The sequence below is a fragment of the Triticum dicoccoides genome, chromosome 1B, assembly GCF_002162155.2.
Source record: "Triticum dicoccoides isolate Atlit2015 ecotype Zavitan chromosome 1B, WEW_v2.0, whole genome shotgun sequence".
Lineage (NCBI taxonomy): Eukaryota > Viridiplantae > Streptophyta > Magnoliopsida > Poales > Poaceae > Triticum > Triticum dicoccoides.
The window spans coordinates 83,330,532-83,343,247 of record NC_041381.1 but is presented as its reverse complement, the minus strand read 5'-3'; the positions used below and the strand labels follow the sequence as shown (position 1 = coordinate 83,343,247).

Below are 12,716 nucleotides of genomic sequence, written 5' to 3'. Positions count from 1 at the left end.
AAACGATATCCGCTGCCTCTTATTGCTTTCAAAAATTTTCTAGTGTCAACATAGAACAACAGGAGTGTTGTGTCAATTTTTGGGATTTTCGGGGTTCGTTTGGACATTTTATGCATTAATTGAGTTTTCAATGCATTTATGTGCATAATTCAAATTTGAACTACATGCACATGCTCTAATGCATATAAATTGGTTAAAAAGTCAAATCGGTGTCCTTGGTTTCATGCTTAGGTCCCATGCAAGAAATGGGAATAAATGTCAAACACCCTGCCACCGTCACTCAGCCGCAAACATTGAGATTCTTGCTTTTTAAATTCTAGTAAATCCAAAACTCGTCTGAAAATCATGAAACTTGGCATGCTATCATGGAGAGGCATCAACATGTCGTGGTAATTTTTTTGTCCTATTTGGGGCAGGTTTGGGTATAAGCTTCTCACAAACCAGAGCTTCTCACAACAAGCCTGATGGTTTCGGTTGGGAACGTCCCACCTTTGGGGACAAAATAATATTAGCTGCCTCTTATTGCTTTCAATTTTTTTTTCTAGTGTCAACATAGAACAACAGGAGAGTTGTATCGATTTTTGGGATTTTTTGGGGATTGTTTAGACATTTTTATGCATTAATTGAGTTTTCGATGCATTTATGTGCATAATTCAAATTTGAACTAGATGCACATGCTCTAATGCATATAGATTGGTTGAAAATTCAAACCTATGTCCTTGGTTGCATGCTTAGGTCCCATGCAATAAATGGGTATGAATGTCAAACACCCTGCCACCGTCACTCGGCCGCAAACATTGAGATTCCTGGTTTTTAAATTCTAGTAAATCCAAAGCTCGTCTGAAATCCATGAAACTTGGCATGCTATCATGGAGCCGCATCAACATGCCGTGGTAATTTTTTTTGTCTCATTTGGGGCAGGTTTGGGTATAAGCTTCTCATAAACCAGAGCTTCTCACAACAAGCCTGATGGTTTCGGTAGGGAACGTCCCACCTTCGGGGACGAAATGATATCCGCTGCCTCTTATTGCTTTCAAATATTTTCTAGTGTCAGCATAGAACAACAGGAGTGTTGTGTTAAATTTTGCAATTTTCGGGGTTCGTTTGGACATTTTTATACATTAATTGGGTTTTCTAGGCATTTTATGTGCATAATTCACATTTGAACTACATGCACATGCTCCAGTGCATATAAATTGGTTGAAAAATCAAATCTTTGTCCTAGGTGCATGCTTAGGTCACATGCAAGAAATGGGAATGAATTTCAAACACTAGGGCACTGTTGATTGCCGACAAAACATTGAGATACTTTGTTTTTAAATTCTAGCAAATCCAAAACTCGTCTAAAATTCATGAAACTTGGCATGCTATCATGGAATGGCACCCAACATGTTCTGGTATTTTTGTGTCCGTTTTGAGAGAAGAAGCACTCCAATAATAGCCAACAAAGGTATTTTCAGACAAATAGCTGCCACTCTAAGTCTCTAACATTGCAAATGTTTGTATCATTCAAATCGTGTGCGTTACGTTAACCATTCACGTGACGCCACGTGTCTTGGTTTTAATGGCTATAAGACGTGTCGTGCGGACAGCTGCTTGACTGAATGGGAGGCGTGCGAGTGCAGTCCGGTGCGCAGGCTTACAGAGAGGTGTGCAAACTATCCTCCAATGTGCAGGCTCACCGGGAAGCGTGTGAGCTGTACGCTACACATGCTCATTGGGAATCGAGCCCTTTGACTTCCATGGCCGCCCGCCTTCCTCTCCATTAATGGCACCCGAGCCGCTGCTTAATACGGGCGACCTTACTGTTCGCCTCCCATTCCCCTCCCTCCCGTAGACCTCCACCAACGCCATGGCACAGAAGGATCATCTGCCACTAGTCTTCAAGTTTGGTGAAATTGACTCCGAGCCGAAGGAGATAGAAAATAAGGAGGAATGGGGCCTCATGGACATGACCCAGAATGAGTTGGCTGTGGCTGTTGCTGCCCCCGCTCCCGTCCCAGCTCCCATTCCCACGCCCACACCAGCGACCATCCCCATAGCATTGACGGGCTGGTCGCCGAGCACTATCGCAGAGCTGGAAGCCACGGACGTCATCGAGGTCTTCGCGTACCCGCGCAAGCTTGTGTACATGCCAGCACCAGCGCCAGTGCCCATGCCCGTGCGCACTCGTCCACCCACCGCGGCGTCGGTCCCCATGCATTTGGCCGCACCCGCCGCGCCCATGCCTGTGCACGCGCCCCCTCAGCAGCATGGGACACCACCACCGACCGCTACCTCTCAGCGCTGCCAGCTGCCGTCCTCCCGCGCCCTGCTCGTCGATCGGGTGATGACATGATGTTCGATTTACAAGTGAAGAAAATTCTATGCTGCCTTGAAGACTTCAACAACGGCGCCCTGGAGGACAACAACGACAAGGACGGCGCGGCACGCCGCCTACGCCACCGCTAGAAATAGTTTTTTTCTTGGGTTTAATATTGTATCTCGATTGCAAACGTTTTAGTTAGAACACCTGTATGCAAACCAATAGCTTCCCCAGGAAGCCAAGGGAAAATGTGCCGAGCAGGATTTGTGCATCTCTTGATCGCAAACATTTTAGATAGAACACCCGTATGCAAAGCGATAGTAGGATTTGTGCATCTCTTCAACGCAATGGTTGTTTTGGATGACACATGTGCAACCACTTATAAACAATTTGGTAAGATTTGTATCTGTCATATTGGGTATGTTGCCATTTGTCAAACTTGAAAGATTGACATTTGTTGATCTAGTAACATTGCCATTTGTCAACCTTGTAACACTGCCATTTGTCAAAATATCCAGCTAAAGATCACTAGCACTATCTAATTTTTGCAACTAAAATTCAGTAATTAAGCATAGATTTCATTCATAGATTAAGCAGTAGTGCTTAATTTATACAAACAGTTCAACTCGACAGTTGAACCGACCAAACTTTTCCCCAATTTTTGCCAACCACGTACTAAAATAGCTAGTTCTACTTTATATAGTAGCTAATTTTAAGTACGTTGTACAGTTCCACCTCATTTATAGTCAGATGAACTGAACAAAATAGCCCCTAAATACTACTACGGAGGGGCTTTGTACTACTTCCAGTAGCCTCTCCTTTGCTGAGCGCACTCAGTAAGAGGCAAAGGAGGAGGAGCCTACCAACGAGCTGGACAACTGCAATACGGTGCCTGCCGCTGCTGCAACTTCAGCGACGCTCACCTCGAACACCCTCTGCCGCTCCAGACGACCCCTCTCAAAGCGGGGGTTCTCCTCGTAGATCTTATGATTCCTTGCCTCTGAGGCGGCATGTGCCGTGGCCATGGCGGTGGTAAGGCTCTTTGCACGACGAGGCGCTCCTCCTCCTCCCGTAGGGACTCAGTGTAGCTCGCAAGATCGCTGACGCACATGCCGACATCCACCTCCGCCTCCTGCCTTCGGGCGGTGGTGGCGTAGCGGGTGATGACCCCGGTGGTCTACGGTGGGCTGGCGGCCACGATGGCCGACGATGGGGTGGCGTCCACGACCACCACCTCCTGCCTTCGGGCAGCGGTGGCGGAGCGGGTGATGGCCACGATGGCCGGCAGTGGGGTGGCGGCCACGACGGCCACCTCCCGCCTTCAGGCCCCGGCGGCGGAGCGGGCGATGGCCCTGGCTTTTGACGGTGGTGTGCCGGCAACGGCGGCTGGCAACTGCTGCCGACGGGCACCGTGTGTTGGGTGTTCTGCGCAAACCCAACAGGGATGCCGCGCGTACTACACTATGCCGCAGACTGCACTACAGCCGTGGTGTAGCCTCCCAGCTGGAGCTGTCATCTAATGACGGTGGAGTGGCTGAGCGACCACGACGGAATGGTGCCATTGGCGATTGTGGGAGAAGCAAACAAGATAAGCTAAAGGGAGGGAGGGGGAAATGCGACGCACGACTCGCCGGCTGTGAGAGTTTTTTTAGCAGGCTGGTAAACATTGGGATTTTGGGGGATCCCACCTAGTCGGGTGGGAAGCTTGCGCGGGAACCTGCGAGGTTGCGTGGGAATGGGCTCACCGACGGTTCATTGGCGCCACCGTTTGGCCAAAAGAACGCTCCCACGCGCTGCGCAAGCTTGCGTTGTAAGCTGTCTGCGGCAGCAGGGTGACAAGACGTGCGAGAGGAGGACGAAAGGCCACATACACATACGGTTAATAAAAAAACATTTGCGATTGAATTACCTACTATACAACTGTCCTGGTTTATAAGTAGGATTTAACTAACAAAATACGAATGCATGTCGCCAAAGATTATATAGTTGGATTCGTATTTGAACATAGTTTCCAATTATATAATTTTTATAACATGTATTAACAGTTTGTTGGTTAAATTTGAGGGCAAAGTATGCCACATAATATAAAGGGGACTATAGACCAAGACGGAGGTAGTAGCACACATCCGCTCTCTACGCAGCGACGCAAGTGTCCGCCGGCTTGTAGGCAACCATTTCCTGCGTGTTCAACTGCTCTATGCGTGTGGTTGCTTGCGGTTGAGGCGGCCGTGGTGCGCTCTGCTCGCGTCTCGCCACGTGCGCTCTGCTCTCGCGTCCCTCAAGGTGCTCTGCCCTCGTCCCTCCATGCGCGCTGCCAGTGTTTGGGGCCGGCACATGATCATGCACGTTCGTGTGCATGTAGTTGCGGCGGGCGCGGCTCGACAATGCAATTACTCGATGCAAAAACTGCCATGCGGATGGGCCGAGAATCTAGGCCGCCCGGCCACCATTTATTCCTACGGCCATTTACCTTCATCTCTCGCGTCACACGACACAATAAGCACCTCCACGACGATACATACAGAGAGGACATCCAGCGGTTCCAATGGCGATCCCCGTGGCTCCAATGGCGCTCCCAATGGCCGACGACGATAACGGCGGGAAGTTCACCACGCATCACGTAGTGGACACCCACTTGAGGGGGAAGGCCCCCTTGGTGGTGTACACGAACGATCCGGTGTCAGTGGAGAGCTCCGTCAAAACTATGGAGCACTTCCTTGCTGAGGACAAGTACCAAGTGGTCGGCTTCGACCTCGAGTACAACATCGGTCATGCCGGGCACGATCAGAAGGTTGCCGTCTCCCAGTTGTGCATGCGACATGACGTCCTTGTCTACCACTACCACTTGGCCGCAAGGCCTTGCGAGTGTTTCTCAAGGTTTATCAACAACTCTGACTACAATTCGCTACGGTGGACACCACCAACGATCTAAAAGCGCTCAAGGTTTCGGGCTTGAAATGCCGGAATCTTGTCAACATCCAGGACCACTACAAGGTCTGGGGTAGCACCAAGAACAAACTGAACTCCCTGGTTGACCTCGCCTCAGCCATCATCGGCCCCTACTACATGAAGATGAAGGATGAGAGCAAGAAGTACAAGGACACCTGGCACAGTGTTTTGCATGAGATACTAGATGAATAACATGTCAAGTACGCGGCCAATGACGCGTACACAAGCTACGAGATGTACAGGCGGGTCGTTGACATGAGTAAGTGTCTTGTTCATGCCCTAGCCAAGGGATCGAGCCACATAGCAGTGGCGGGAGCGTCAGAAGAAGTAGATGACTAGACGATTGTTTCTCCTACTTTAGAATACATGCAATTGTTTATTGAGGTCTGTCCGAATGATATGTATAGTCACTTATGTAATTGGATGTTTATTTAAATTATACACACACACACACACACACACACACACACACACACACACAGAGACGGTCTATTCTGTTAATATTAGCAGAATAACTATTCTGATAACACTTCCGCACTACACGCTCATCGCAAGTGCACGTCATTTTTCGAACCAAGTGTGCTGCAGTACTCACACGAGTGAACTTCTCGTCGGAAAAAACTGCAAGCGTTGTTTTTTCGGTACTGTTTTCGCTCTAGTTTTTAACCGTTTATCGGAATGAGGCATGTAATATACCGTTGAAAAGCTATGGATTAGGTGCAACTTTGACATGTTGAACACTTTTCGAGATTCCATACGGTTTAAGAGCAGTTTTGGAAATGGTGCGGCCCATGACGAGTGGCAGCGAGCGTTTTTTCGTGATTTCTTCTAAACCGCTTGTCAAAACGAAGCAAATGATACACCGTTGGAAAGATATCGTCGATGCGCATATTCTTCATATCTATTATTTTCTCTAATTTGTTATGGTTTAAGAGAAGTTTCTAATTTACTAAATCGCGGAATTATGTTTTTAATTTTTTTTAAAATTTGCGGTACTGTTTTCGCTCCAGTTTTCTAACCGTTTGTCAAAATGAGGCGTGTGATACGCCGTTGGAAAGCTACGGACAAGGTGCTACTTTCATATGTTGAAATGGTTTTGAGATTCCTTACGATTTTTAGTTAATTTTGAAAATCGTACGGGTGACGATGAGAGGCAGCGGCCATTTTTTGCGAATTTTTTACAAACCGTCGGTTGAAATGATTCAAATTATGCGCCGTTGGAAAGATATCAACGAGACGCAACTTTTTCATGTAGAACACTCTCTCTAATTCCTAACGGTTTAAGAGCAGTTTTGATTGTACCGAAAAACGGACACTGTTTTTCGCGAGACCAAAATCATCGTGTGTACTTCATCAGACGGAAGAAGGCACTGCTTCAAATGGAAGACCGCACTGCAGCAGACAGTCAAGTGAACTTCATGATTTCTTTTTGTCGGACATAAACTTTCTCGCACAAGGTTTTTTTGTCTTTTTCTCAACTTTTTTTTTGAACGAGAGTGGACCGCAACACTCCCGAAATGAACCGCAACAATATCAAAAGTGAACCTCATTAGTTTTGTTGTCTTTTTTTCATACTTATTATTTTTTTACGCGCGTTGACCAAGCGAGTGGACCGCAGGGACTGCGCGAGTGATCTACATCTAATATAGAAGCGAGCTTCTTTTTTGAGATGTTTTTGTTTTGTGTTTACCAAGTGTACAACAGAGGAGTCCATAAGACCAAGCACACTTTTAGGTTATGATGCAAATATCTGCTTTCAAAACACATGGTAGTCCATAAGACTATGCAGTGCACATTGGGACGAAAGTGAACCGCGACACGAATAGAAGTAAACGGCATGACATTTTTTGCCATATTCAACTGTCTGGCGAGATGTAAACCGCATGCAACGGGGTGGAGAACTGCAAATCCCTGTGTCGTGAGCTACGGGAACACAACATCTTCTTAAAAAATGATAAGAGCACATAACAAGATGTGATCATTTGGAATAAAAAATCATGAAAGTGCACTGCAATGGAATCACACAAGGCACACTGCACCGGTATCTTAGCGTTTGCCTGGGAAAATGAATGCCAACCAAAAAGAAAGAACAAAATGAACTTCTTTGTTTTCTTTTCTTCTGCATTTTTTTGTTTCTTGAGTAAACTACAGATGCGTCACTTGGGAACTACACGCCGGCGATGAACACATATGCACTTTATGTCCAGCGGCCAAGGCGCATGTGGACCGCGGCGTGGCAATTGTAGTGTCTGGCCTCCGGTGTAGCCACCATCTCCTGCAGCCCTCCTATGCCATGTTTTCCTCCCTGCACAAATCAGTGCACTAAACCTGAAGAGAAAACAACATTGCACTACATTTGCAGAAGATGGGAGAAATTGGGCTCACTGGAGTGCACTACTACATGACGGGCATGATGGAGAGGACCCAGAGGAGTCATTGGAGTTGGAGAAGAGGGGCAACTACTGCTCTGTCCATGGCGACTGCGCGTCCCTTGGCTTCAAAAATGAGGGGAAGTGATGTAGGCGTTGACGACAAGCAGGACCTGCGCGAGCGCGATGGTGTAGAGGACCTACATGAACTGCAGCTGCACACCGCACACCGCGATGATGAATTGCACCCACACCCAAAAACACCAAAGCCTGCAAGTACACGAGCAATGAACTGCTGCACGCATGCGTCCGAGCTGCATGTCCATGGTTGTCGAGCTGCACGTCCACGCCCGAGACTAAACAATGGCAGTCGAGCGGCATTAGGACAACAACTAAGCTGCTCTCGGGCGACCCCCGAGCACTCAAGAGAGGTGGAGGTGTTGTTGCGTGTGACGGCTAGGTCGTGGTCGACGGGGTGTGTCGGCCCGGGTGGATCCGGCGACGGGGTGTGCCGGCCCGGGTGGGATGGGGTGAACACCCCAACCTAACTGCACGGGCTAGCGGATGTGGACGGCAGCGTGACGGGGTGCCGTGGTGGGAGCTCTGTCCGCCGGCCGGGATCTGGTGGTTGGTGGGGGAAGGCGTCGGGGGCAGTCGGCACGGCACAGTCGGCTTTCTTGTCAAGGTAGGGGAAGCTGCGGGAGAGGAGATTCACCTGAGTCGAGCAGAGGATCAGGGGGCTTTCTCCTCGCGCACGTCTAATCCGGTGGCGAGGGAGCCGAGGTGGGCCGATCTGGTGAGGGGAGGCCACGATAGGATGGGTGTGTCTGCGTGGGGCGGGGACACTGCCGAGGTGTGGGAGGTGGTCGAGCAACACCGTGGGGTTGGGAGTTGGGGGCGCCGCCGCGGGGCGGGGGTGGTCGTGATTGGGGGCGGCGCCATGGGGTGGGAGGTGGGTCGGGCGCCGCCGTGGGGTGGGAGCTGGGGGCGCCGCCATGGGGTGGGGGTGGTTGGGCGCCGCCACGAGATGGGGGTGGTCGGGGGTGGGGGCGCCGCTGTGGGGTAGGAGGTGGTCGGGGATGAGAGGAGGCGCGGTGGCCTTGGCTAGCCGGCGCCGCGGGCCTCTGTGGTGGGGCGCTCTACATGGGGAAAGCGAGAGAGAAGTTGGGTGGGTTTGACCGGAGGAAGAAAGTGGGTTAGGTGGGGTGGGGCTGTGGTGGATTTTTCTGTTGCAGTTCGGTGGAGTTGACGCGGGGCTGGTTGGGTGTTAGCAGAATAAGCAAAAGTGTGTGCAGAATAAGGTCTTAAGGGGTGTTATCATAATAGACCCACCCTATATATATACATATATATATATATGTATATATATATATATATAGACACACACACATGTATATATATACACATGTTATTCTTCTGTAGACAGAGCAAATCAGACGGCTTATTAGCAGCAATCGTCTGTGTTATTATTGGTCTTCGCACACATTTCTAATCACGAACCTATTTGCCGCGTATCACACATATTGTTCAGTTGAACCATTTCCATTGTGTTGCGCAATAAAGCCTGCAAAGAGGAATCTACAGCAGCAAGGTCTATCGAGGTCTTTGTTTCGTAATTTTTGACATTTCTTGTTTTTTGAACACATGTTGATTTTCTTGAAGAAGGTCTATCTCGTTACCTTTTGATAATTGTTTATACGCAAGCAACTAGTTGGCATTTTTTCAAAGTTTTTTGTACGAACAAAATCGCCCACGAACTTACTATAATAACCGTCTGTGTTATAATTTCTCATCACAAATAGTTCACCAGAGTGGGCTGTTTGCTGCATATCACACACATCTGGTTACACGAATTGTTTGTGTTCTATTGGCTGATCGCAAATGCCGCATATCACACACATCTTGTTAAGATGAACCATTTCCGTTCTCTTGCCTAATCAAAAACAGTTTGTCCGAGTGAACCATATGCTTTATATCACACACACCTTGATCTGGGTGACTGTTTCTATTGCATTCCCTAATAGCACACAGTTCATCGAAGTGAACTGTATGCCATATATCACACACATGGTTATGGCTGCCTGTTTCTGTTGTTCTTCCTCATCGCAAATAGTTATGCTGGATCAACCGTATGCCCAGCATCGCACACACAAGTAATATCTGAACCGTGTTTGACGTGTCCGCCATTGCAAATGTTTTACACCTTTTTTAACAGTTTTTGTACACCACTGTTTGCGATTATTGCATTGCACACAGTTTCATCGAAGGGTCTCTGATCGTAGTGTTGCATTAGCAGCATCCTGCAGTAGTGCACTACCTCAACCTGGCGATATGCATGTGGAGTTCAAGAAGTCAAGCCTTCCTAAGGTCCAACCTATTCCACCACATTTTTCGCAGGACAGCAAGGCGGCATTATGCAAAAAGATAATGAAACCTGATCTCGAGAATGAGGATCTGAGGGAGGAAAATTTTAGCCTCAGATGCAAGCTGGAGAAGAAGAATGCAACGACTTCATCATCACCACCTCCGAAGAAAGAGAGCTAAATACATGGGTACGGGCACTCCCCTTGGTAATTGCCAAGCTTGGGGGAGATGCCTCTGTATCGTATCACCATCACACCTTTACCTTTATCGTTTTTCTTAGTTTGATCCTTTTGTCTATATCTTGATCTAGTAGAATAAATTTTTAGTATGATCTAGCTTTGAGTTTTGCTTCGAGATGTATCTATGTAATCGAGTCCATGAGTTATATAATAAAGAGTAGTTTGAGTTGAGGGCTTTGCTTTATTTCTATGATCTTGAGGGAATAAGAAAAGCGATAGAAAAATAAAAAGAAATAAAAATATCATATAATGATCCTATGGAGAGTGATGACTTCACATATAAAGAGTATGATGAATAAAAGTTGTTGAGAGTTGACAAACATAGTTTTGGTCATTGTTGCATTTAATAGGAAGTACTAAAGAAAGAGAGGCTTCACACATAAATACACTATCTTGGACATCTTTTGTGATCATGAGTACTCATTAAAATATGACATACTAAAAAGTTGATGTTGGACAAGGAAGATAACATAATGGGTTATGTTTTCTTATATCCGAATAGAAGTTATATTGTCATGGATCCTTTGCACCAACATGTTGAGCTTGCTTTTCCCTCTTATGCTAGCCAAATCCTTTGCACCAAGTAGAGATACTACTTCTGCATCCAAACATCTCTTAAACCTGTTTTCCCATGAGAGTCCACCATACCTACCTATGGATTGAGTAAGATCCTTCAAGTAAGTTGTCATCGGTGCAAGCAATAAAAATTGCTCTCTAAATATGTATGATATTTTAGTGTGGAGAAAATAAGCTTTATACGAACTTGTGATATGGAAGATATAAATCAACAGACTGCATAATAAAGTTCTTCATCAGAAGCGGCAATATAAAGTGACGTTCTTTTGCATTAAGATTTTGTGCATCCAACCATAAAAGCGCATGATAACCTCGGCTTCCCTCTGCTAAGGGCCTATCTTTTACTTTTATCTTCTACCCTTATACAAGAGTCATTGTGATCTTCAACTTTCCTTTTTAGACCTTTTATTTTTGGCAAGCACTATGTGTTGGAGAAAGATCCAGATATATATATCCACTCAGATGTAGGTTATCATAAAGTATTATTGTTGACATTGCTCTTGAGGTAAAAGGTTGGGAGGCGAAACTATAAGCCCCTATATTTCTCTTTGTATGACTGAAGCTTTGAATTCATAAGTATCGCATGAGTGTTAGCAATTGTGAAAGCTTAAATGATAGTTGAGTATGTGAACTTGCTGAAAAGCTCTTGTATTGACTCTTTCCGATGTTATGATAAATTGCAATTGCTTCAATGACTGAGATCATAGTTTGCTAGTTTTCAATGAAGATTTTGATTCATGCTTTACCTTGTGAATGAATTGTTACTTTAGCAAAATAAATTATATGACAATATATATTTCTGTTCTAAAGATGATCATGATGCCCTCATGTTCGTATTTTACTTTATCACCACCTCTATCTCTAAACATGTGGGCATATTTTTCGATTTCGGCTTTCGCTTGAGGACAAGCGAGGTCTAAGCTTGGGGGGGTGATACGTCCATTTTGCATCATGCATTTATATTGATATTTATTGCATTATGGACTATCATTACACATTATAGCACAACACTTATGCCTTTTCTCTCTTATTTTACAAGGTGTACACAGAGAGGGAGAATGCCGGAAGCTTGAATTCTGGACTGGAAAGGAGAAAATCTGAGAGACCTAATATGCACAACTCCAAAAGTCCTGAAAATTTATGGAGAGTTATTTTTTGGAATATATAAAAAATTGGGCGAAGAAAGTACTAGAGGGGACCCACCAGGAAGCCACAAGAGTGGGGGGCGTGCCCTACCCCCTGGTGCGCCCCCGTGCCTTGTGGCCCCCCTGTCAGGACCCCGACTCAATGCCACATCGATCTAGCATGTAACACCTCATATCACTTTGCGGCCTCACGCACGGTATTCCCGCGGGTGTTGCCTTACCTTTGCCCGGGACCGTTTGCGCCTTTTGGCACACGTATATGATAGTGTCGCTAGCATCCGTATGATAAGGAGCCCGGGCTGACATGGCTAGTCGCAAACCCAAAGTGGCACAGACTTACAGGGACAGGCATCCATGACCCAGCATCGAACGTGTCGGTCATCAGCGAGTGAATCCAGGCTGTAGCACTGGGCTAGCAGGACTCCGGTGAACCGGGCTGTAGCGGGCTAACAGGACTCCGGTATTCATCGCGTGACATTTCCCCGAAGGGACAGACACCGGAACGAAGAAGGACACATGCCGGCCAGCCTAAGTGTTCCGGAGCAGTAGCAAGCTACCATGGCTCGGTGGAAACAGTAGGAGACATTTCCCGGTAAGAGAGGCTACTAAAGATAAACAACTAGATAGTCAGATCCCACACATACCAAGCATTTCAATAACATACACACAATATGCTCGATATGTGCAATACAACATGGCATCACAAAATGACTCTACGAATCAAGTAGTTTATTCAATAGGCTCCGAGGAGCGAGATATTACAAACATG

General features: G+C 46.7%; 1 long non-coding RNA gene across 1 annotated transcript; it reads right to left on the bottom strand.

The window, feature by feature from the left end:
* Positions 1-7,303: 7,303 nt before the first annotated feature.
* LOC119301714 lies at positions 7,304-8,558 on the bottom strand. Its single transcript, XR_005147162.1, has 2 exons — positions 7,640-8,558; positions 7,304-7,559 (listed from the first exon to the last, which is right to left on the bottom strand). It is a non-coding gene; the product is annotated as an uncharacterized LOC119301714 (long non-coding RNA).
* Positions 8,559-12,716: the final 4,158 nt, after the last annotated feature.